This window comes from Pseudophryne corroboree, chromosome 3 (genome assembly GCF_028390025.1).
Source record: "Pseudophryne corroboree isolate aPseCor3 chromosome 3, aPseCor3.hap2, whole genome shotgun sequence".
In the NCBI taxonomy this organism is placed as follows: domain Eukaryota; kingdom Metazoa; phylum Chordata; class Amphibia; order Anura; family Myobatrachidae; genus Pseudophryne; species Pseudophryne corroboree.
In genome coordinates, this window is record NC_086446.1 from 175434940 (window position 1) to 175461140 (window position 26201).

The 26201-nt window shown below is 47.6% G+C and overlaps 1 protein-coding gene across 7 annotated transcripts in view; it reads left to right on the plus strand.

Annotated features, from left to right (window-relative positions):
• RASSF4 (Ras association domain family member 4) overlaps nt 1-26201 on the plus strand; it is a 467259-nt gene that overhangs the window by 58957 nt on the left and 382101 nt on the right. Inside the window, exon 1 of one of the 7 annotated variants that reach the window (XM_063958618.1) lies at nt 62-324. The exons of the other annotated variants lie outside the window; for them this stretch is intronic. The gene's annotated coding sequence lies outside the window, so the exon portion shown is untranslated. Of the gene's footprint in view, nt 1-61; nt 325-26201 lie in introns of those variants that run through there. 7 annotated transcript variants of the gene reach the window in all.

Here is a 26201-nt window from a genome sequence, read left to right on the forward strand (position 1 = left end):
CAGACCTCCCAGCCCAGCGTCCTTCCTCCACCCTACTCACTCATTTGGCTGACAGGCAATTAACATCCAGCAGTGTCTGGAGCGCGACCCCTGCTTCTCCACAGCACTAACTGATAACAGGAGGTTCAGCAGGGGAAAAAGCTTGTTTGCTGGGGGTGGGACTACAGTTACATGACAGGCAGCATGCTGGGAGGTGTGCTGTGTACACATGACACAGGAAATGGAAGCAGAAAGGCACTGTGTGTTCCCTCATCCTTGCTGCAGAGTGAGAGCTTGCTGCACTCCAGAGACCACCCTGCTGCCTGCCAGAGACCTGCCTCCCAGGTAAGTGGAGTGGGCAGCTTTAACTATTTAATGTCTTTCTCTGTTTATCACAGAGCTATTTCTGCTGTGCCCCCACTATTTGTCCCTGGGGCCCAAGATGCGCTAAGGCCCATGGCTTCCCACACAAATAACATCTGCAAGTGCCCCCCACCCCCTTTAAGTAATGGGTGCAATCTACACTCCCTGCGAAGCAGCGTCTCTGGCCCACAGCAATTGCCCCTCCCCCCACATCGGAGCTGCAATAATTTGGATACAGAGAGGCTGGGGGAGAGGGATGTCCTCCGCCTACTCTCATCCTCTGATCCCTGGACACCTGCCAGGCCAGACTCTGACTCTGCAGTTGCTGGCAGATTACATAAAGAAGATGTCCATGGAGGAGCTGGGGGTGCTCCTTATGCGGGTACACAAGGGGCCTGGTCCCAGGGGGGTGCTCCCTATGCAGGTATGCAGTGGGGATATGGGGGTGTTCCCCATGGGAGTCCCAGGCTGCACTATGGAGGTGTAGTATGTAACTGAAGCCTCTCTCTGTCCCTACATCCCTCCTGCCACTGTCCCTTTTGTCCCCGCTGCCTCTCTTTTACTACTGTATGTCCCTGCTGCCTATGCCTCTATGTTCCTGCTGCTTATGTCTCTATGTCCCTGCTGCTTATGTCTCTATGTCCCTGCTGCCTATGCCTCTAAGTCCCTGCTGCCTATGCCTCTATGTCCCTGCTGCCTATGCCTCTATGTCCCTGCTGCCTATGCCTCTATGTCCCTGCTGCCTATGCCTCTATGTCCCTGCTGCCTATGCCTCTATGTCCCTGCTGCCTATGTCTCTATGTCCCTGCTGCCTATGTCTCTATGTCCCTGCTACCTCTCTCTGTACTTACATCCCAGCTGCCCCTCTCTCTGTCCCTATGTCTCTGCTGGCACTCTCTCTGTCCCTACGTCCCTGCTTCCTCTCTATTCCCCTTTGTCCCTGCTGCCTGTCTTTCTGTCCTTATGTCCCATCTGCCTCTCTGTCCCTATGCCTTACTGCCTATCTCTGTCCCTACATCCCTGCTGCCTCTCTCTGTCCCTACGTCCCTGCTGTCTGGCTATCTGTCTGTATGTCTTTGCTGACACTTTATGAGTAAAGGACACTACTTTGTGGTGTAATATGAATGAAGGGCATTACGTGCAGTGTTATGTGAATAAGATTGTGCTACTGTTTGGTGTAATTTGAAATATTGGTACCATTGTGTGGTCATGTCCCTTTACTTGTGAAACCACACCCCTTTTTTGCAGTGTGCGCACTGTTCATTGTAAAGTATGGGAGGGCGCAAATTTATAGTTTGCAGGGGGGCGCCAGACACCCTAGCACCGGCCCTGGTCACACCCCTTTGAAAGTCTTAAAGTGCCCATGTCTCCTGCGGATCCCGTCTATACCCCATGGTTCTTGAAGTGACCCCAGCATCCTCTACGGACTAAGAGAAAAGGATTTACCGGTAGGTATTAAAATCCTATTATTAAGTAGATACTTCTCAAATATATAGGTTTATCATTATCCAAAATACACACACACACACACACACACACACACACACACACACACACACACACACACACACACACACACACACACACACCACCCACCCAACTGGATAATAGTTTAAAATTCCATCCGCCAAGAAAAGAATTGATATAAATTGAGGAATAGGGGTAAGATGTGAGAAAAAGAGAGAGTGCTCTAGAAAAACATCCCACATATACATCGACCTGGTATCTGTGGCTTGAATTCAAGACCACGCGAGAATAAACTGTGCTGACCCCATCGAACCATACTTAATGACAGCCCCTCCCCGAGAATTACACAAACTCGGACGAATGTCAGTTCCGTGGTTACAAAGTTACATTTCTTTTAGCAGATTAAAGTTAGTAAACTATGTAGCAAATGCTCTGCTACTTGAGAAGTTAATGTCTCTCTTCCTTGAGCATCAATATGCCTATGTTCAAAGCACACTGCAAAAGCTCCGACTGCCACTCTCTCACTGTGACAGCATGCTGGAGCGATGGGTGCTTACCACTTCCAATATTCTGGCGGTACTGGCAAGTAACCGGGCGCCGCTCACTCCAGCGGCTTCGTCCGTCGCTCTCTCACCGTGACGTGTCAGAGCAGTTGCCGCTTCCAGCTTCCAGGAGATCTAGCAGTGTTGAAGATGGCCAGACGCCGCTTGCTCCAAGGAAGTTTAACTGACGGCCAATGTCGGGATTGTACGTATTTTAAGATTAAATTTGACATTGTGGTTCAGTCTGCTTGTGCTCTCTCCTTTTTTTCCTTTTTTCTTCTATTTGTTTAGGGTCTGCTAATACCCTATTCCCTTGAGAGCAGCAGGCAGCATATCAGCATTGGCTCAGTTATGCGCCTTTTCTCTGGTAGGTTCTTATTATTTGAATCAGTATTGTCATTATTTTCTGTTTTTGTAGCATACACAGAAGCCTACTTGTTAAACATTTGTTGTACATGAGACAAATAGTCACATTGTTTAATGCTCTGTATCTGAGATGTCCAAACTATTTGTGCTTTTACTTTTCTTTTATCTGCTGAAAAATTGAAAATAAAGAATCTATAAAAAAAAAAGAGAGACAGAGTAAGAGAAGGTCTTACTAAATAAGAATATCTTACACCGCTGTTTCTCACCGTCCAACTACCAACTATTGAGACATCCAATGGCCAGTGAGCGAGTGCAGTTCTTAAGCCATGCCTAATAAGGGACTATCATGCACTGCTGTTACTCCCTGACGGAGCCATCCTCTGTGAAACGTGCACGTAGGAGGCATTTCCTGGCTACCTGACCATGTCTTGGAAGGACATAAGGCATGCTTATACTAACAACTAAAGTCCTTTGAACATCCATCATGAGAGGAATTTGATTAGGGGAAGTATAATGATTTAAATTGACACAGTATACTACAGCAGGGGCGGAACTACTGGCGGGGCAGGCAGTGCAGTGCACTGGGGCCCCGCCGCACTAAAGGGCCCACAGCCGCCGGCCGGCATTTAGAACAGATTAACATGCGGACGAACGTCCGCATGTCAATCTGCGGTCTCCTCTCCCTCCCTGCTGTGGTGCCTGCTCCCCCGCCCCCCCCCTCCTATGTGTTGGAGGGACACGAGCGCATCGCGCGTCTCTCCTGTGTCCCTCCTGGCTCTCCCCCGGCCGATCTAAGGAAGCATGTGCCGTTCGTGAGCTCTGATTGGCTCACGAACGGCACTTCCTTCATTAGACCGGCCGGGGGGAGAGCCAGGAGGGACACAGGAGAGACGCGCGATGCGCTCGTGTCCCTCCAACACATAGAGGGGGGAGGGGGGGCCGGGGGAGCAGGCACTGCGGCATATACCTGGCACTGGGGGGACAGATCTGGCACTGGGGACATATACCTGGCACTGGGGACATATACCTGGCACTGGGGAGGCATATACCCGGCACTGAGGGCATGTACCTGGCACTGGGGGGGCATGTACCTGGCACTGGGGGCATGTACCTGGCACTGGGGGCATGTACCTGGCACTGGGGGCATGTACCTGGCACTGGGGGCATATACCTGGCACTGGGGCGGGCATATACCTGGCACTGGGGGGGGCATATACCTGGCACTGGGGGGGGCATATACCTGGCACTGGGGGGGGGGATATCTGGCACTGTGGGAGAATATCTGGCACTGGGGGGGCATATACCCGGCACTGGGGGCATATACCCGGAACTGGGAACATATACCTGGCACTGGGGGGGAAGCAGGCACTGGGGGGGAATATCTGGCACTAGGGGCATATACCTGGCACTGGGGGGGCATGTACCTGGCACTGGGGGCATATACCTGGCACTGGGGGCATATACCTGGCACTGGGGGCATATACCTGGCACTGGGGGGGAATATCTGGCACTGTGGGAGAATATCTGGCACTGGGGGGGCATATACCCGGCACTGGGGGCATATACCCGGCACTGGGAACATATACCTGGCACTGGGGGGGAAGCAGGCACTGGGGGCATATACCTGGCACTGGGTGCATATAACTGGCACTGGGGGGGCATGTACCTGGCACTGGGGGCATATACCTGGCACTGGGGGGGAATATCTGGCACTGTGGGAGAATATCTGGCACTGGGTGCATATACCTGGCACTGTGGGGGAATATCTGGCACTGGGAGCATATGTGGCACTGGGAGCACGGCCCTAGCAACAAGCACTACCCACTAGCAACGAGCATGACACCCAGTGCATGAAACCCCTGGCAACGAGCATGACATCCTGGCACCGTGCATGGAACCAAGTGCATGAAACCCCTGGCAACAAGCAGGTAATTTAAAAGTAATTGGAAGCCTTACTGTAGAACTTAATGTGTAATGGGCATTACGGTGTGTGGCATAATGTATCACGGACATTGCGGTGTGTGTCATAATGTTTCAGGCATTACGGTGTGTTGTATACTATATCACGGGCATTGTGGTATGTGGTATAATGTCTCAGGATCATTGTGGTGTGTGTCATACCGTGTCACAGACATTGTATGTGCTATAATGTATCAGGGGCATTGCAGTGTGTAGCATAATGTATAACGGGCAATGCGGCGCACGCATTTTTCTACCTTTGCTAGTGCCAATTACGGGGTGTATGGGGGGGGGGGGGCGCCGAAGGATTTTTTGGCTTGGGGGAGAAAAATTTCTAGTTACGCCACTGGTCACAATGACTCATTGTATGTCATGCCACAGCCGCACACCAGCGCTCCCGTGACCCGCCCGTCATAAGGAACGATTCTGGCCACCCGCACACGAAGGAGGGAGGTGGGTCCGTCCCTCCCTCCCTCATATACAAACAGGTCACAGTCTCTCAGTGAAGGAGAGAGCCGCAGCAGCGCTTTGTTACTGGTGGAGGCGCTGCTGCTGCTGCTCCTCTGCTTCACTATAGGCTGTCTCTGAGAACAGCCTATAGGGAAGCAGAGGGGCAGCAGCAGCAGCGCCTCCACCAGTAACACAGCGCTGCTGCGGCTCCCTCATTCACCTCCCTCCTCCTTCTTCTCTACTGCCCGGGAAGCTGCACCGAGGAGCCTGAGCCAACAGAGAGGGTAAGTATAATCTTTCTTTCTTTCTTTCTTTCTTTCTTTCTTTCTGTCTGTCTGTCTGTCTGTCTGTCTGTCTGTCTGTCTGTCTGTCTGTCTGTCTTTCTTTCTGTCTCTTTCTTTCTGTCTCTTTCTTTTTTTATTTGTTGGGACTGCCTGCCGCAATGTGTAACGAGGGCACGCTGTCTGCCATTGTGTAAAAAGTGTATGCTGTCTGCCGCTATGTGTAACGAGGGCACGCTGTCTGCCGTTATGTGTAACGAGGGCACGCTGTCTGCCGTTATGTGTAAAAAGGGGAATCTGTTCGCTGTAAGGAGTAAAAGGGTCTCTACCTGGTGTAGTGGTGCTACTGTGCGGCGTAATTTGAAGAATGGAGACTACTGTGCACCGTTTTATGAATTGGTATTATTTTGTGGACACACCCCTTCCCCACGAAGCCACGCCACTATGTATTTTTGCGCGCGCCTACGGCGCGCACTGCCCATGGGGTGGACTTGGATGGGATGGGGGGGGCCCAAAGCATTTTGTTGCACCTGGGCCCACCGCTTGCTTGTTCCGCCACTGTACTACAGTGATTTCAAAAGCTGCATTTATTATATATTATTTGGATTAACTATTCATATTTTGCTAAACTAGCAGCACGTTTTCCTTTTCTCGCCTCTTTTACTACCCCCTGCACTCGCTCACTCGCCATTTGATGCTTTGACTATTCAAAATATGATGGCAAGAAGCAGCGGCGCAGGGCTATGTTAAGAGAGACCGTCCACCTATAATATATTCTGTGGGTAGTAAGGGGTTTCTTATTTATGTCTTTTTGTTATGACCTTCTGGTATATGGTGATTAGTCTGCACACTTTAGGTGCTTTCTGTATTGTCTGAGACATGTCTCTTGTGATGTAAGGTTTATCCAATGGGCCAGTAAGACTAAGCCAATTTGTTTTTGTTTTGTTCTTTATTTAATTTTTCTTTATACAGTGATACCTAATTTGATGTATCCATTGATGACACTGATGTTGGCCTGTCTTGAAAAAGATTCTGTGTATGAATCGAAACGTCAACTGTTATGAGCCATGATATCACCCGAATAAATTTTGTTGTACTATTACAAGTCAATATTTTGGAGAGTACCTTTCCAACCCTTTGGACATTGCATATTGTATACGTGGATACACACTGGGAGCACCCCATTGATGAATCCAATTGATGAGAGTGCAGGATCCACGTGGAGATATATATATATATATATATATATATTATAGAGAGATATAGATAGATAGATAGAGAGATATATATGTGTATATTTAGATTTCATTTATAGGATGCAATCTATAGTGGTAATTACCGGTAGTCATGAATTTAACTATGTGAATATACCCCCAGATAATATATTAAAATTAGTAGGCCCAGTAGTAGTAGCAGTGTCAATGGACCGTAACAATATCCACAATATTCAACTTGCATGTTCAACTTATCTAGTGGCAAGAAGACAAGTTGAACTAAGGTGCATTTGAATACTGAGCAGCCTTCTTGTGTTAGTTTCCTGATCATCTAGGATGCCTTCAGTTTTGAAGAGAATGGGTATAGAACATCCTGTAGCCAATCAGGTAATTGCAATGCCATAATCTTCAGAAAATTGCAGCTTGTACAGTGTTTTAGGACTTGAAATTCTGGAATAAATAGACCCTTTCATCTCTTAATAATGCATCTAATTTAATATCCCTTTCTTAGGAACATTCACAAGGACTACAATCTTTGGAACCTTCTGGTTTACTTCTGTACAAATTTTTTTACTTGTATTCAGTGTGGGTTCACCAGAGATAAATTCATTGATGCATGATGTGTCTACTGGTGGCTGATGAAATGGACAATGCCCCACATAGGCAAAGGACTACAATCAGATTTGTAGGTGTATGGCTATCTTTAGTGCTGCTGAGGAGCAGATCAGTGTTAGGTTTGTAGGTCATCTTATTATCATTTTGGGGAATAGGAATTTCAACAAATAGTAGGTGTAAATCTTCTTGAAGACATACAGTTGGGGGTAATTCAGAGCTGATCACAGCAGCAAATTTGTTAGCAGTTGGGTAAAAGCATGTGCGCTGCAGGGGGGCAGATATAACATGTGCAGAGAGAGTTAGATTTGGGTGGGGTGTGTTCAAACTGAAATCTAAATTGCAGTGTAAATATAAAGCAGCCAGTATTTACCCTGCACAGAAACAAAATAACCCATCCAAATCTAACTTTCTCTGCAAATGTTATATCTGCCCCCCCTGCAGTGCACATGGTTTTGCCCAACTGCTTACAAATTTGCTGCTGCTATCAACTCTGAATTAGGCCCATAAAGCAATAGAAAGGCTTATATAAATATATATATATATATATATATATATATATGTATAATATATATATATATATATATATATATATATATATATATATATATATATATATATATATATATATATATATATACACAGCATGCATGGCTTTCACTTCTATAAAATGACGACTTGCATTTGCAATACAGCATGAAAACAACCCTTGGTAGTTATGCGTTGTTTGCTTAAGATAAGAGTCAATCTCTCTTTTTTTGTCAGTTGTTTTTTCGTTTTACCCTTTTCGGTTTTTTAGGTTTCCATTTTTTCTTCACACATTTCTTCATCATTTTCATATTTCTTCCATGTCTAAAGTGGAAGCAGTCATGTTAGAATACCAATATGATATGCATTTATATTTTTTGTACAATATTATTTAGGCAAGCAGACTATACTAGAGTACTAATTATTCACTAGGTGGTCTCTGTTTATGCACTATGTGGTCTCTTTTCCCCCAGTTGCAGAGGCTTCTTGCTTATTACCTTGTGTATTAAGAAGCAGAAGGCACTGCCACGCCTGTGAGGCGTTGTTGTTGTTGTTGTTGTTGTTGTTGTGACTAATTTTACAAGACAATGCAGGTCAAGTACATGGTTTATAAACATTTCTGCAACAGTGGTCATAGCACTCAAATACTGTAAAACGGGATCCTAGGATTTTGGCTCTAAAATGCCTGGATTTGAGTCCCGGGATTGGAGCCTCCATTCTCAGGATTTGAGGGATTAGGTTGCACATGTGCAGTTTTGCCAGGCATTGCTGTACACTAGCAGCTTTTGGCTCTGCCTCTGCCCAGCTGTGCTGCTCAGGTGACAGCAGTGTACAACTGTACATGCCACTTAGGAGGGCAGGGCAGCCATAGAGAAACAGCATTGGTGGTATTTTAAATGTAGTGCCAGCTGCCAGTCAATCATGGAAGTGAGGGCATCAGCGTCTCCTGATTGGCTGTCAGACCGCAAACTCCGATCCGCTGGCGCTACATTTGAATTGCCGCTGGCGATGTCTCTGTCCCTATGGCTGCCCGCCTATGCGCCATGCACACATTACCACAGGTACATACTCCCTACATCCATCTTGTGTTCCCCACACACCCAACCTCACTGCTCTCTTCTCCCACCCTCCCTCATTGTTCCCTGTACCCTTCCTCACAGCTCCCTACACCCACCCTCCCTTACAGCTCCCTATTCCCATTCTTCCTCAATGCTCCCTACACCCACCTTCACTTGCTGCTCCCTACATCCTAACTCACTACTCCCCACACCCACTGTCCCTGCTCCCTACGCCGATCCATACTGCTCTCTGCACCAATCATTATTGCCCTAGATTCCCTTCCTCTCTGCTCCCCACACCTACTGTCACTGCTCCCTATTAATTGTAAATACAATTTGTTTCAGGCAATCCTGGGAGTGAGATTTTATCAATCCCGAATCCCGGAATTACAAAAATGGGCTGGGATTGGCCTCCCTAATCCAAAAGCAAAAGTAAATATGTTAAGGGTAAATATGTTGGACAATTTAGCGTAAAATGGTAAACATGCTTTTCCTAAACTTTGTCTTAAAAATAAACTGACCTTTTCCAACATTCAGTAATAATTGTCCCTTGTGTTGATGTATGCTCTATACACTGTTTATTGCTTTTCACTGTTACTCTGAAAAAGAAACAAAAGTTACACCATACATTAAAATCTGAATTAAAGGACACACTCGTCATTTTAATGCCTGATGAAATTCCCAGCCACTGGTTTTGGTGAAGCTCACGTCTGATACTTTCCCCAGGGTAATAGTAATAGGAGGAACCTGAAAGCAAATGGCATCTTAACTGCTGCACTGACAGCTATAACTGAGAAAAAGAGGTGGTCTTCTTTAATAGTCTTCCCCTAAGTAGTAGCTGGAATAGGAGAGAACGTGTTTGTAAGTGATAATGACCATCAAGTGCACAGCTTTGTGTTCCAAAAGGATTTAAATGCTCTCAATGTGTTTTTACTTAGACAATCTAATCACTACAGGTTGAGTATCCCTTATCCAAAATGCTTGGCACCAGAAGTATTTTGGATATCGGATTTTTCCGTATTTTGGAATAATTGCATACCATAATGAGATATCATGGTGATGGGACCCAAGTCTAAGCACAGAATGTATTTGTTTCATATACACCTTATACACACAGCCTGAAGGTCATTTAAGCCAATGTTATAATATACTTTGTGCATTAAACAAAGTGTGTGTACATTCACACAATTCATTTATGTTTCATATACACCTTATACACACAGCCTGAAGGTAATTTAATACAATATTTTTAATAACTTTGTGTATTAAACAAAGTTTGTGTACATTGAGCAATCAGAAAACAAAGGTTTCACTATCTCACACTCACTCAAAAAATTCCATATTTCTGAATATTCTGTATTTCGGAATAATTGGATATGGGATACTCAACCTGTATATATGTATTGTACTTGTCATGATTACATTTCTGTAAATTTGTTAACTCACATAATCTCTGAATAATTGCAGGACGACATTCGTTTTGTCACCTCAACATGTTCAAGCCTTGTTGGGTTAATTTTTTTCACAAAATGTGTACATCGACATCTGGAGGGCATATCTGGGAAAAATTTATGTAGAGAGAAGGTATCAAGTGAATATATCAATTTAGTTTCAAACAAATGTCCTGTGAGTTCTTTCAGATTTCAGTCTATTTTCCTTTAATTTTCCAGTACGTTGTGTTCAGGTGCATAACACCAGGACTCATACCAATTTCATCCACTCTCCTCTTCTGGACATACACAGGGGCCGGTGCTGGCAGAAGGAGGATCTTCATGCACATGCTGAGAAAAGCGGGGGCCCCGAAGCAGACTGGACTAATGTCACTCTGTCTCCCCTCACAGCAGCGCTCCTTTATTGGTAGTTTTACAACTGCCATGTTCCGTTACACTTAACTCCAGTTGGCTTAAACACCACAAACATTAGCATGCATGAAGTAGCATTGTAGTGTGGTTTCAACACTGTGTACTGATGTGGATTAGTTGATAGAAAAGCTGAAAGAAACTGTGCCGGTGAGCCAAGTTCTTAAACTGTATATCAAATATGTTCCTGAATCAGTTTATGTAGAAGCCTTGCCTCAATACAGGTGTTATGCCAGCAGAATCTTGCAAATGTTCCAGAAGGTGGCTCAAAGCATTCCGCTTGTGCCGTAACAGCCTATGGTCTAGACGCATCATCGCTTGGTAAGTGATAAAATGGAGAGTGAAAAAGTGCCAGCCAATCAGCTGCTTACTGCCATGTCACAGGCTGTTTTTGAAAATGGCAGTTAGGAGCTGATTGGCTGGTAGTTTATCACTCTCAATTTTATCACTTTCCAATCGATGATGCATCTAGCCCTTTATGCAAAGTTTATCATGGACCAATAGGTGATTTTAAGACAGGGCCAGCAAATATGATAAATGATAACTGACCAACTGACACTGGTCAGTTATCATTTATCATATATGCTGGCCTTGTCCTAATATCACCAATTGGTCCATGATAAACTTTCGCATATAGGCTGTTACGGCACATGCGGAATGCTTTGATCCACCTTCTGGAACATTTGGAAGGTTCTGCTAAATTACACCTGCATTGAGGCAAGGCTTCTGCAAAGGTTTGAAGCAGTGAGTTACATCTTGTGTAAATGATCAGGTACCAAGTACCATCTATTAAGATCTAGTGGACAACTGAGATCAGTTTACAAGGTGGTTTGTGAGGGAAGATGGGAGGAGATTCCGTGGCCATAATAGTGTGATCTATTCGAGAAATAGAACCGCTATTAGAAGGATGATAATTACAATAGCGTTCTATTGTGGTAGTTTGTCTATTGAGGGGTATCTGAAAATAGAGAGCAGCTACTAGTAAAACTTTGCATGGGAAAACCCATATTTTTCTTGATGTTCTTGAAAGGAAGTTAAAGAAAAGTGGTAATCAGAGAGGTGACAAGAAGAATTAACCCTGTCCTATCCCAATTGGAAAGGGTCAGTGCTACCATGAGAATCAAATAAGCAGAGTGGGGTCTGCATTTAGCTGGCAACCAGTGGTTACATGAGAGCAGACTTGCATTGACCTGGTTGGCCTCCAAGACAACCCCGTGCTTACTGAATGGTCGAGAGTGCTAAGCCAGCATCTGATTGAGGTGTGTGGTATCATCATATATATGAAAGATGGGGAGGCTCAAACTTAACTAGTGGTAGGTTTAGATATCTGATCCTTACAATGTTTTTTTGTTTGTTTGTTTGTTTTTTAATGGTTCTATATACATTGAGAATTGGATTGAAGAGAGAGGAGCACACTAGTGGGAACAGCTATCCGTAATGTTTGAAGAAGACTTTTGGGAGGATATTCATAATCACAGCACTGGTATGGACCACCCAAGAAATAGTGTTTATGCCACAGCAAAAGGTCATTGTCGACTTGAGCAAGAGGGGTAAGGGGGGGGGGGGGGGGAGGAATGGTTTTAATGTTATACAGTTGAGTGCATGACTTGGTAATATTGATCCATTGAAAGTCAAAGTTGAGTTTTAAATAGCTTTTTGAGGGCATCCGTTAGCTGGAATGGCAATGTTTCAGACCTTGTATCATTTATTTTGTATCTAGAGACATCATCAAATGCATACAAATATTTTAATAGGTTAGGGAGAGAAATGAGGAGTTTCAATAGTGTTAAAAGAATGTTATCAGCAAAAATGGAGACTTTATATTGGGGGTTGTTTATGCCAGCAATGTTAGCGGTGGATCGAATTCTAGATGCTAAAGTTTTTTTTGACCAAGGCAAAGACTAGTGGGGATAGAGGGCAGCTCTGTCTGGTGCCTTTGGTGATATTAAATTGATCAGACAACATACCACCAGCCAGTACAAAGGCACAGGGGTTCTGATAGAGGTTTGTAAATACTGTCTGTGCCTCAGAATCCAAATTTGAGGAGTTTTGAGTCATAATAGGCCAGGTAATTCTATCAAATGCCTTCTCCGACTTTAGGGCAAGTGCAAGAGATGGAATTTAAAACGACTGTTATAATTAATATCAGTGCGGAAGAACTGACCCTCAAAGATGGCCTTTTAAAGACTCAGTCAGTGGCACCAGACAGGGGTGTCCTTTGCCTCCCCTGATTTTTGCACTGGCCATAGAGCCATCGTCTGTTCAGATTAGACTTGATCTAGTTATTAAAGCAGTGTTACGTGGTAATGAGGAATACAAAATATCCCTCTTTGCTGAGGATGTACTTCTGACTTTGGTGGTCATTCCGAGTTGTTCGCTCGTTGCCGGTTTTCGCAACACAGCAATTAGGTTGAAAATGCGCATGGTACGCAGCGCGCATGCGCTAAGTTATTTAACACAAAACTTTGTAGATTTGCTGGTGTTCGTGCGGCGCTTTTCAGTCGCACTGCTGATCGGTGAATGATTGACAGGAAAGGGACGTTTCTGGGTGGTAACTGAGCGTTTTCCGGGAGTGTGCTAAAAAACGCAGGCGTGCCAGGGAAAAACGCAGGAGTGGCTGGAGAAACGGGGGAGTGGCTGGCCGAACGCAGGGCGTGTTTGTGACGTCAAATCAGGAACTAAACTGACTGAGGTGATCGCAATCTAGGAGTAGGTCTGGAGCTACTCAGAAACTGCATGAAAATTTTTAGTAGCAATTCTGCTAATCTTTCGTTCGCTATTCTGCTAAGCTAAGATACACTCCCAGAGAGCTGCGGCCTAGCGTTTGCAATGCTGCTAAAAGCAGCTAGCGAGCAAACAACTCGGAATGAGGTCCTTTATCCTCTCCTCATTTGTCTCATCCTAAGCTCTTGTGGGCTATGGCTGTATGTGGTGCTCTCTCAAGCTATAAAATAAAATCTTTCCAAGACTGAATCCCTTACATTGCACTTACCACCTGCAGTCTTGGATCTTCGGCACCACAATTTTAATTTTACTTGGCGCACCTCTAAACTTAAATATTTTGGTGTGTACATAACTAACTCCAATATGAATCCTCATATGTGGCAAACTTCCCTCTCCCACCCCCTCTTCTTAAAAGTATCAAACTGGGTCTTCTTTGATAGCAGTATCGTGGTTATTAGGATGAATCTCCTGCTGCGACTACTTTATCTTTCTCTGACGTCCTAAGTGGATGCTGGGACTCCGTAAGGACCATGGGGATTAGCGGCTCCGCAGGAGACTGGGCACAACTAAAGAAAGCTTTAGGACTACCTGGTGTGCACTGGCTCCTCCCACTAAGACCCTCCTCCAGACCTCAGTTAGATTCTTGTGCCCGGCTGAGCTGGATGCACACTAGGGGCTCTCCTGAGCTCCTAGAAAGAAAGTATATTTTAGGTTTTTTATTTTACAGTGAGATCTGCTGGCAACAGACTCGCTGCAGCGAGGGACTAAGGGGAGAAGAAGCGAACCTACCTAACTGGTGGTAGCTTGGGCTTCTTAGGCTACTGGACACCATTAGCTCCAGAGGGATCGACCGCATGGAACCGGCCATTGATGTTCGGTCCCGGAGCCGCGCCGCCGGCCCCCTTACAGAGCCAGAAGCAAGAAGTGTTCCGGAAAATCGGCGGCAGAAGACTTCAGTCTTCACCAAGGTAGCGCACAGCACTGCAGCTGTGCGCCATTGCTCCTCATGCACACCTCACACTCCGGTCACTGATGGGTGCAGGGCGCTGGGGGGGCGCCCTGAGCAGCAATAAAACACCTTGGCTGGCAAATATATCACAATATATAGCCCCAGAGGCTATATATGTGATAAATACCCCTGCCAGAATCCATAAAAAAGCGGGAGAAAAGTCTGCAAAAAAAGGGGCGGAGCTATCTCCCTCAGCACACTGGCGCCATTTTCTCTTCACAGTGCAGCTGGAAGACAGCTCCCCAGGCTCTCCCCTGTAGTTTTCAGGCTCAAAGGGTTAAAAAGAGAGGGGGGGCACTAAATTTAGGAGCAATATTGTTTATACAAGCAGCTATTGGGGGGAAAATCACTCAGTTATAGTGTTAATCCCTGCATTATATAGCGCTCTGGTGTGTGCTGGCATACTCTCTCTCTGTCTCCCCAAAGGACTTTGTGGGGTCCTGTCCTCAGTCAGAGCATTCCCTGTGTGTGTGCTGTGTGTCGGTACGGCTGTGTCGACATGTGGGATGAGGAAGGTTACGTGGAGGTGGAGCTGAGGCCGATAAATGGGATGTCGCCCCCTGTGGGGCCGACACCAGAGTGGATGGATAGGTGGAAGGTATTAACCGACAATGTCAACTCCTTACATAGAAGGCTGGATGACGTAAAACAGCTGTGGGACAGCCGGCTTCTCAGCCCGCGCCTGCCCAGGCGTCTCAAAGGCCATCAGGGGCTCAAAAAAGCGCCCGTTACCTCAGATGGCAGACACAGATGTCGACACGGAGTCTGACTCCAGTGTCGACGAGGTTGAGACATATACACAATCCACTAGGAACATCCGTTACATGATCTCGGCAATGAAAAATGTGTTAGGCATTTCTGACATGAACCCAAGTACCACATAAAAGGGGTTTTATGTTTGGGGAGAAAAAGCAGCCAGTGTTTTGTTCCCCCATCAGATGAATGAATGAAGTGTGTAAAGTAGCGTGGGTTCCCCCGATAAGAAACTGGTAATTTCTAAAAAGTTACTGATGGCGTACCCTTTCCCGCCAGAGGATAGGTCACGTTGGGAGATATCCCTTAGGGTGGATAAGGCGCTCACACGTTTGTCAAAAAAGGTGGCACTGCCGTCTTAGGATACGGCCACCTTGAAGGAGCCTGCTGATAAAAAGCAGGAGGCTATCCTGAAGTCTGTATATACACACTCAGGTTATATACTGAGACCTGCAATTGCCTCAGCATAAATAGTGCTGCTGCAGCGTGGTCTGATACCCAGTCAGATAATATTAATACTCTAAGACAGGGATAATAGTTTGCTAACATAGAGCATATTAAAGACGTCGTCTTAGATATAAAGGATGCACAGAGCGATATTTGCCGGCTGGCATCCAGAATTAATGCAATGTCCATTCTGCCAGGAGGGTATTAGAAACCCGGCAGTGGACAGGTGATGCTGCCTATAAAAGGCACATGGAGATTCTGCCTTATAAGGGTGAGGAATTGTTTGGGGATGGTCTCTGGGACCTCGTATCCACAGCAACAGCTGTGAAGAAAATTTTTTACCTCCAGGTTTCCTCACAGCCTAAGAAAGCACTGTATTTTCAGGTACAGTCCTTTCGGCTTCAGAAAAGCAAGCGGGTCAAAGGCGCTTCCTTTCTGCACAGAGACAAGGGAAGAAGGAAAAAGCTGCACCAGCAGCCAGTTCCCAGGATCAAAAATCTTCCCCCGCTTCCTCTGAGTCCACCGCATGACGTTGGGGCTCCACAGGTGGAGACAGGTGCGGTAGGGGCGCGTCTCGGGAACTTCAGGGACCAGTGGGCTTGCCCACAGGTGGATCCCTAGGTTCTGCAAATAGTATCACAGGGATACAGGCTGGAGTTCGAGGCGACTCCCCCTCGCCGTTACCTCACATCAGCCTTGCCTGCTGCCCTCGGAGAAAGGTAGTACTGGCGGCAATTCACAAGCTGTACTTCCAGCAGGTGAAATCAAGGTACCCCTCCTTCAACAAGGCTGGGGTTACTATTCCAAAATGTTGTGGTACCGAAACCAGACGGTTCGGTGAGACCCATTCTAAAATTGAAAGCCTTGAACACTTATATACGAAGGTTCAAGTTCAAAATGGAATCGCTCAGGGCGATTATTGCAAGCTGGAGAATTTCATGGTATCACTGGACATCAAGGATGCTTACCTGCATGTCCCTATTTACCCTCTTCACCAGGAGTACCTCAAAATTGTGGTACAGGATTGTCATTACCAATTCCAGACGTTGCCGTTGGTCTGTCCCCGGCACCGAGGTATTTACCAAGGTAATGGCCGAAATAATTATCCCGTACTTGGACGATCTCCTTATAAAGGCGAGGTCCAGGGAGCAGTTGTTCGGCGGAGTAGCACTATCTCGGGAAGTGCTACAACAGCACGGCTGGATTCTGAATATTCCAAAGTCGCAGCTGGTTCCTACGACGCGTCTACTGTTCCTGGGTATGGTTCTGGACACAGAACAGGATAAAAAGGGTTTCTCCCGGAGGAGAAGTCCAAGGAGTTGTCGTCTCTAGACAGAGACCTCCTAATACGTATACAGGTGTCGGTGCATCAATGCACGCGAGCCCTGGGAAGGATGGTAGCTTCTTACGAAGAAATTCCATTCGCCAGGTCCCATGCAAGGATTTTCCAGTGGGATCTGTTGGACAAGTGGTCCGGGTCGCATCTTCAGATGCATCGGCGGATAACCCTGTCTCTAAGGGCCAGGGTGTCGCTGTTGTGGTGGCTGCAGAGTGCTCATCTTCTAGGGGGCCGCAGATTCGGCATACAGGACTGGGTCCTGGTGACCACGGATGCCAGCCTTCGAGGCTGGGGGGCAGTCACACAGGGAAGAAACTTCCAAGGCTATGGAAAAGTCAGGAGACTTCCCTACACATAAATATTCTGGAACTAAGGGGCATTTACAATGCCCTAAGTCAGGCTAGACCCCTGCTTCAACACCGGCCGGTGCTGATCCAGTCAGACAACATCACGGCGGTCGCTCATGTAAACCGACAGGGCGGCACAAGAAGCAGGATGGCGATGGCAGAAGCCACAAGGATTCTCCGATGGGCGGAAAATCATGTGTTAGCACTGTCAGCAGTGTTCATTCCCGGAGTGGACAACTGAGAAGCAGACTTTCTCAGAAGACACGACCTCCACCCGGGAGAGTGGGGACTTCATCCAGAAGTTTTCCAAATGATTGTACACCGTTGGGAAAGGCCACAGGTGGACATGATGGCGTCCCGCCTCAACAAAAAGCTACAAAGATATTGCGCCAGGTCAAGGGACCCTCGGGCGATAGCTGTGGACGCTCTGGTAACACCGTGGGTGTACCAGTCGGTGTATGTGTTCCCTTCTCTGCCTCTTACCCAGGGTAATGAGAATAATAAGAAGGAGAGGAGTAAGAACTATACTCATTGTTCCGGGTTGGCCAAGAAGAGCTTGGTAACCAGAACTCCAAGATATGATCTCAGGGGACCCATGGCCTCTGCCGCTCAGACAGGACCTGCTGCAGCAGGGGGCCTGTCTGTTCCAAGACGTACCGCGGCTGCGTTTGACGGCATGGCGGTTGAACGCCGGATCCTGAAGGAAAAGGGCATTCCGGAGGAAGTTATCCCTATGCTATTTAAAGCTAGGAAAGAAGTGAACGCAAACCATTATCACCGCATATGGTGGAAATATGTTGCGTGCTGTGAGGCCAGGAAGGCCCCAAAGGAGAAATTTCAGCTAGGTCGATTTCTGCACTTCCTACAGTCAGAGGTGACTATGGGCCTAAAATTGGGTTCCATGAAGGTCCAGATTTCGGCTCTATCGATTTTCTTCCAAAATAGAACTGGCTTCACTGCCTGAAGTTCGGACTTTTGTTAAGGGAGTGCTGCATAGTCAGCCCCCGTTTGTGCCTCAAGTGGCACCGTGGGATCTCAACGTGGTGTTGGATTTCCTGAAGTCGCATTGGGTTTGAGCCACTTAAATCCGTGGAGCTACAATACCTCACGTGGAAAGTGGTCATGCTGTGGGCCGTGGCGTCGGCCAGGCGTGTATCAGAATTGGCGGCTTTGTCATACAAAAGCCCTTATCTGTATTTTATATGGATAAGGCGGAATTGAGGACTCGTTCCCAATTCCTTCCTAAGGTGGTATCAGTTTTTCATGTGAACCAACCTATTGTGGTGCCTGCGGCTACTTGGGACTTGGAGGATTCCAAGTTACTGGACGTAGTCAGGGCCCTGAAAAGTATGTTTCCAGGACGGCTGGAGTCAGGAAAACTGACTCGCTATTTATCCTGTATGCACCCAACAAGCTGGGTGCTCCTGCTTCTAAGCAGACTATTGCTCGCTGGATCTGTAGCACGATTCAACTTGCACATGCTGCGGCTGGACTGCCGCACCCTAAATCTCTAAAAGCCCATTCCACGAGGAAAGTGGGCTCTTCTTGGGCGGCTGCCCGAGGGGTCTCGGCTTTACAACTTTGCCGAGCTGTTACTTGGTCGGGTTCAAACATTTTTGCAACAGTCTACAGGTTTGATACCCTAGCTGAGGAGGACCTAGAGTTTGCTCATTCGGTGCTGCAGAGTCATCCGCACTCTCCCGCCCGTTTGGGAGCTTTGGTATAATCCCCATGGTCCTTACGGAGTCCCAGCATCCACTTGGGACGTCAGAGAAAATAAGATTTTACTCACCGGTAAATCTATTTCTCGTAGTCCGTAGTGGATGCTGGGCGCCCATCCCAAGTGCGGATTGTCTGCAATACTTGTTTATAGTTATTGCCTAACTAAAGGGTTATTGTTGAGCCATCTGTTGAGGCTCAGTTATATTTCATACTGTTAACTGGGTATAGTATCACGAGTTATACGGTGTGATTGGTGTGGCTGGTATGAGTCTTACCCGGGATTCAAAATCCTTCCTATTTGTGTCAGCTCTTCCGGGCACAGTATCCTAACTGAAGTCTGGAGGAGGGTCTTAGTGGGAGGAGCCAGTGCACACCAGGTAGTCCTAAAGCTTTCTTTACTTGTGCCCAGTCTCCTGCGGAGCCGCTAATCCCCATGGTCCTTACGGAGTCCCAGCATCCACTACGGACTACGAGAAATAGATTTACCGGTGAGTAAAATCTTCTTATTTTTTCAGACCCTCCCTATTAAAGTCCTGAGCTCTACACTGTTGCAACTGCATAGATGTTTTGTTCAGTTTGTATGAAGACTCAAACCACCATGCATTAGCTTTCTGACTCTCCGCTGACCCACCTCCAATGGTGGAATGGGCTTCTCGATGTCCGCCTTTACTATATTACTACACATTTGAGTCACGCTGTAACCTGGTTTGCAACCTCACAGATCCCCCATTGGGTTCATTTAGAAGTTAGCTCTTGTAATGTATCCTCTATGGCCTCCATTGTTTATGTCTCAGCGCATGACATGCCCAAATCTGTGAGATCCCACCCTATCGTTGCATTTTTGTGTTCGATTTTGGACTATTGCAAAACCCACTATGAGACCAACTTTCATCTGTCCCCAAACACTCCCCTCCAGCAAAACCCAGCATTTCCCCAGGTTCTGTTACACTCCCTTCACCCAGTGGGCTGATGGAGGAATTAGGTGGTGAATGATCTCCTTACCTCTGCCCGCTGCGCCCCTCTGGGTTCTTTACAGGGCAAATTTGGGATACCAAATATTAGTCCATTTGCCTAATTTCAAGTACCAATATCCATGTCTCCAAGGGGGTCATTCCGACCCGATCGCTCGCTGCAGTTTGTCGCAGCGCAGCGATTGGGTCGGAACTGTGCATGGCATTCGTCGGTGCCCAGTGATCACCTCTGAGACAGAGGCGGTCGCTGGGCGGGAGGGGGCTGAACGGCGGCGTTAAACTGCCGTTTAGTAGGCGCGGTCTGGCCAACGCAGGCGTGGCCGGACCGTTGGGGGAGCATGGTGCGGCAGCTGCGTGACATCCCACGCAGCTGCTGCGGCCAGCGGCAGCGACCCACAACTGCCCGGGAGTTACTCCACAGATACAAAGGCATCGCCTCTGTGCGATGCTTTTGTATTTGTGCGGAGTAGGGGGCGGCACTGACATGCAGGGCGGACTAGCCCTGTGCTGGGCGTTCCCCCGCATGTCTGAGTTTACGATCGTAGCTGTGCTAAATTTATCACAGCTATGATCAACTCGGAATGACCCCCCAAGTCTTTTATCTTTAGCTGCCCACTAGAGGGATTGAAAATGTGCTGACAAGCTCTCGATGCATATCCTGAATGTGTCTAGATGCTTAATTGCTGGACATTGGAAATGCCCAGATACCACTTCATGAGAACAGCTTTTAAATAAAATATGGCACTTGGCAGCCATGGGGCAAATATCTGTTTACAGAACACATCCCATAAATTCCTTTGGGTTTGGTATGATTAATTTTTGTATAGTAGCTCTACACCCCACAGAGCCTTTCCTTCTAGCTTCTCAGACCTTTTCCTTGATAGTCTATTAGGGTCTTTCTCTACAGCTACTGTTTACCTGACAAGCCATTCACTCTTACATTGGGAACTTGGACTTTGCCTCTTTCTTCTTTCTACTATGATCTTTCCCCCCATTATCCTTCTGCCTTCCTCTCCCTTTCCTGTCTCTTGTTAAATTACAACCCATGGGCAGATTTGTTTACTTTACCCTTCTGCAACATAATGCAAACCCATGTAATTGTAGTTCACCTTATTTAGTCTCCTATGTTTATTTTTATATTGTACTTGCCTCTAACATTGCAGGGGATGCGGTCAAGATGCCGCCGGCCGGAATCCCGGCGGTCGAAATACCGACGCCGGAATCCCGACCGCCATAATCCCGACATATTCTCCCTCCGTGGGTGTCCACGCCACCCATAGACGGAGAATATAATAGTGTGCCGAGCGTAGCGAGGCACCGTGCCCGCTGCGTGGCGAGCGAAGCGAGCCCGCAAGGGGCTGCGTTCCGCTCGCCACCCCTGTCGGGATTGTGTGGTCGGGATTCCGGCGTCGGGATTTCGACCGCCGGGATTCTGGCCGGCGGCATTTAGTACTGATCCCCATTGCAGATTATCGTTTAGCTCTTTTGTGGTTTTGTCTGTTTGGTAAAGGTATGACTTATTTTCCTACATATACTTATGTGTCTTTTTAGTTTGTGTATCGAAAATTGTAAATAAACACGTAAAAAAAAAAAAACTCAGTTACACGTGTAACTAGGATAGATTGGAATTTCCTAAAATAAGACATGGGGGTGGGGGGGTATATTTACAAAAATTCAATTTGGGGTCTATTTAAAATCGACCAGAATAGAATCAACATCCCCACAACATCGACTACAGCAGGCCTGGCCATCCTGTGGCTCTCCAGCTGTTGTGAAACTACAAGTCTCAGCATGCCCTGATTTTTTGGCTATTAGGGAATGCTAAAATGGTGGCAGGACATACTGGGATGTGTATTTTCACAACAGCTGGAGAGCCACAGGATGGCCAGGTCTGGACTACAGTGTTTTTATTCCAAACAGTTAATTTACTAAAACTCGATTTTGAGCTCCTTTTATAAATTGTTGTGTGATGTGAGTTCTGTTTGAAGTTTTAAAAAAGTGTTCTCTTCATCAAAAATGGCCCAAAATCGATAAAAATGTGATAAAAAAATCAACCCAAAAATAGACAAAGTGATACAAAGCATTTCTAATGGCCAAAACAGGTCACATGCACTGTATTACCCACACACATCTTCATTTCTGAGCTAATTTGCATATCCAAGATTAGCTTCTCGGAAGAGTCTCTATTAAGATGTCTAGAAATGTTGATGGAGTCAGAAGTGGCAGTAGGTAGGGATCTGTCTTATGCAAGCCATACATCATGCCAACTTCAGACCAACTTTTCTCCAACACTCCAGACTTCCAACCATCCAACTTGTCTGTTCAACTAAAACATTGCTCCACACATCTAACCAACTTTTCATCAGAACAACCAACCTGCCAACTTCTGTCCAATTTGTGATGTCACCGAAGTAGGCGGACAGTGCCTGCCCACAGTAGAAGTAGAGCCCATTACACACATGACGCCAAGTAGAGTACCTTACACGCATTTACGCCAAGTAGAGCCCCTTACGCGCATTATGCCAAGTAGAGCCCCTACGCGTATCACACCAAGTAGAGCCCCTTACACGCACTACACCAAGTAGAGCCCCTTACACGCACTACACCAAGTAGAGCCCTTTACACTAGGGGTTCTCAAATTGTGTGTCGTGGCACCCTGGGGTGCTGCGGGACACTTGCAGGAGTGCCTCAGGTTGGTGATCCAGGACCAATTCAAACTATTTATTGGCAATGTAATAGGCAAAACTAGTGTTAGTGGCTGCTAATCATAAAATATGTGGAAAAATGGAAGCAAATCTTTCCCTCAACACATAACTAAACCTAAGGATGACCTATAAAAATAATTTACTTAATTTAATATATTTCTTTTTTACATTTCTCAATAAGAAACTTTTGGGCTAGGGGTGGCGTGAAAAAAATTCTGATACTCTAGGGCACAGTGATTCCAAAAAGTTTGGATACCACTGCCTTACACGCATTACACCAAGTAGAGCCCCTTACACGCATTACGCCAAGTAGAGGTTGGAGGTCTTTTAGTTATTTCAATCAAATTTCAATAAAAATGCCGACAATCAGGTGGACCCAATGCTACAGGTCAATTTTGCATGTTCCACTCCCTTCTGTCATTTTTGCTACAAGGGATACTGGGTTGACGGGAGCCCCGACACCAATGGACTGGCGGTGGTGGTGGTTGCGGGGGTAGGTGTGCCAGGTGATCATGGGGGTAGTATGCGGGAATTTGACACAAAGGTGCTGGTGATTGCTGGAGGGAGGGGGGCGATGCCACCTAGGTGCAGTGTTGGAAATAGTGGGGGGGCTCAATGCCAGCTGACAGGGGCACCCAGCAGCAGTGATGGATTGCTGCGGCTGCCCCATGTCCTCTTCCCGGCTCCTGCACTAATGCTGCCACCGACATGGAACCATGGCAGTAGGTGAAGGTGGTCGCGGGTGAGGGTGCCGCAATTGTGGAGGTGCCACAATCATGGGTGGGGAAGCACGGGGGTGCTGCAATTGCGGGTGGTGGCATGCGGGGATACCGTGATTGCGGGTGGGGATGTATGGGGGTGCTGCGTTCGCAAGTGGTGGAGTACGGGAATCATATGGTGATCATGGGTGGTAGTATGGCAGCAGGTGAAGGTGGTCGCGGGTGAGGGTGCTGCAGGAAGGAGGGTGTGTGTGTGTGTGCCACAATCGCGGGTAATGGGCTGGCGGAAATGCACTGTGGTCCTAGATGCCGGCAAGGGGGGAGTGCAGAGTGATCACCTGGGAGGAGGGGAGGTGCTGGCCTAGGGGACACCGTGATCGCTGGTGCCGGCGAGGGGGGAGATGGGGCAGTGAGACATGCGGCTACAGGTTCGGTCCTCTCCCCACTCCACTGCTGCTGATGCTTGGCTGACAGGGGCAGCCTGACAATAATAAACAGCCACAGCAGCTCCAGTCTCCTATTAGTAAGGCAGCGGCACCTGCAGCTTTGTGAGGGGAGCTGGCTCTAAGCTCTCGCTCCCCATTGACATCGTATCAGACTCCCTGCCTCCAGATGGCTCCCGCACCACTGCTGCCGGGTCAACAGGGGCAGCAAGGCAGCAGTGAAGTACCTCCGCTGCTGCCCCTGGTTCTCCAGCCGCTTCCGCTGTCTGCATGACGGGGGTAGCCTGGCAGCAGTGATGCGTTGCCGCAGCTGCCCCTTAACCTCCTCCCACTCCTCTGCCGCCGCTGCCGGGGTGAGAGGGGCAGCCCGACAGCAGTAATACACTGCCGTAGCTACCCCTGAACCTCCTCCCACCTCCTGTTCCTCTGCTGCGGCTGCCGGGGTGAGAGGGGCAGCCCGACAGCAGTAATGCACTGCCACAGCTGCCCCCGAACCGGCTCCTGCTCCACAGTACCGCTGCTGCCGGGGATCCTGGGCTGATAGGCAGTGGCGGTTCTTGCCACGGGCAAGCAGGACTTTTGCCCGGGGCGCCGCCTTCCGGAGGGCGCTGGCGCCATCCGGAGGGCGCCGCACCGTGGCAAGATCCGCCACTGCTGCCCGCTGTGTCCCCCGTCCGCCTCCGCTGCCCGCTGCCGTCCCCGTCCTCGGCGCCTCCTGTGAAGGGAACTAGACGCTATGCGTCTAGTTTCCCTTCGTGGAGAGTAACTGCTGAGCGGTGCGCAATGACGTCATCGCGCACCGCACAGCAAAGGTCCTCTCCACGAAGGGAACTAGACGCATAGCGTCTAGTTTCTCTTCGTGGAGAGGACCTTTTGCTGTGCGGTGCGCGATGACGTCATCGCGCACCGCTCAGCATTCAAGCGGCGCTTTCAATGTACAGGGGGCGTGACTCACAACGCCCCCTGTATTAGGCCACGCCCCTTTCCTGCCCGGGGCGCTCTGCGCCCTTGAACCGGCCCTGCTGATAGGGGCAGCCCAGCCAGCACTAATGGTGAAGAAGTAGGCGGACACTTCCGGTCAGTGTCCGCCTAATTATTGTTCATTTGGTGGGAAAGTTTCTCCTACACCTGAACGATTAGTTGGGAAATCAAACAGGTTTGATTTTTCCAACTAGTTGGACCAACCGTTTCTGGCCGTTTTTTAGCGTGTGGGAGCAAACGGCTGATAATCATTTCTTCCTACACACTGCCAGATTATCTTTCCAACCAGCCAAAAAGTTGGCTGGTTGGAAAGAAATCGTTCTGATGTATGGCTAGCATAAGAGTGGGACTAACAGTGTTAAAATCCCTGCCTAATAGAAGGAGACCTTTACAGACCTTGTGAAGTGAATAATAAAACCTAGTGAAGAATTCTATTTAACATCAAAACGACTCAAGTTACCTGTCTGAATTACATAATGAAAGAGGGTGTGGAAGGAAGAGAGTTATGCAGCAAGATAGCAACCTCGCGAGACTGCAAGCAGAGTATACATTAGGACAGTGGTTCCCAAACGCAGTACTCAAAGTGCCCCCACTGTCCAGGTTTTAGGGATATCCCTGCTTGTGCACATATGTTAAAATCAAACTTACTGAGGTACTAATTAAGTGTGACAAGAACACTGGGATAGTGTTTGAGGGCAGGTATATTTGTCCCAGGTTCTTGTCTTACATGTTTTAGAAAATGTTAACTTCTAGGAAAAATGCTTTTTGTTTTGTCTGAACCTTTTCAGTTTGCTGTAAAAGCTGGGAAAAGGCTCTGAGAGAGAGATAAGGCGAGTTCTAGACATTGGGCCCAGTTCGGGTCTTTGGCCTCACAGAGGGCTAATCAGGGTTTCAGCTGTGTAAGAGTGATATAGTGCTTCTAACCTGATTAGTATGGGCAGACTGCCTGGGAAGGCTGCAGGATCTGTGTGTGAGAGACACGCTTTCTGATGCAAGTAAGCTATACAGTATGTACTGAAGAACTCTGTGTTTTGTTTAGTGACAGTTAGGAACATCTTATGTTTAGTTAGTGCCGGACAGGCAAGGTATTTTTATTTTGGGGTTTGTTTTATTTTCTGTTTCAATAAAACTGGCCGGGGTCAGTTGTACCAGAAACTGGACTTGTGTTGTTCCTCAGCTGCTGCAGGCTGCCATATTCCCCAGGAAAAGGCACCTTGCACCCCTACAGTGTTACAACTTGGTGGAGAATGCGAGCAGGCCGTTCTGCGCATAAGTGAAAGCAGCAGCTTTGTGAGGCCTGCAGAAAACGGTGGTTTATGCAGATACAGCCCAGTGTGAAGTTACTGAGACTCACCCCTGAGGG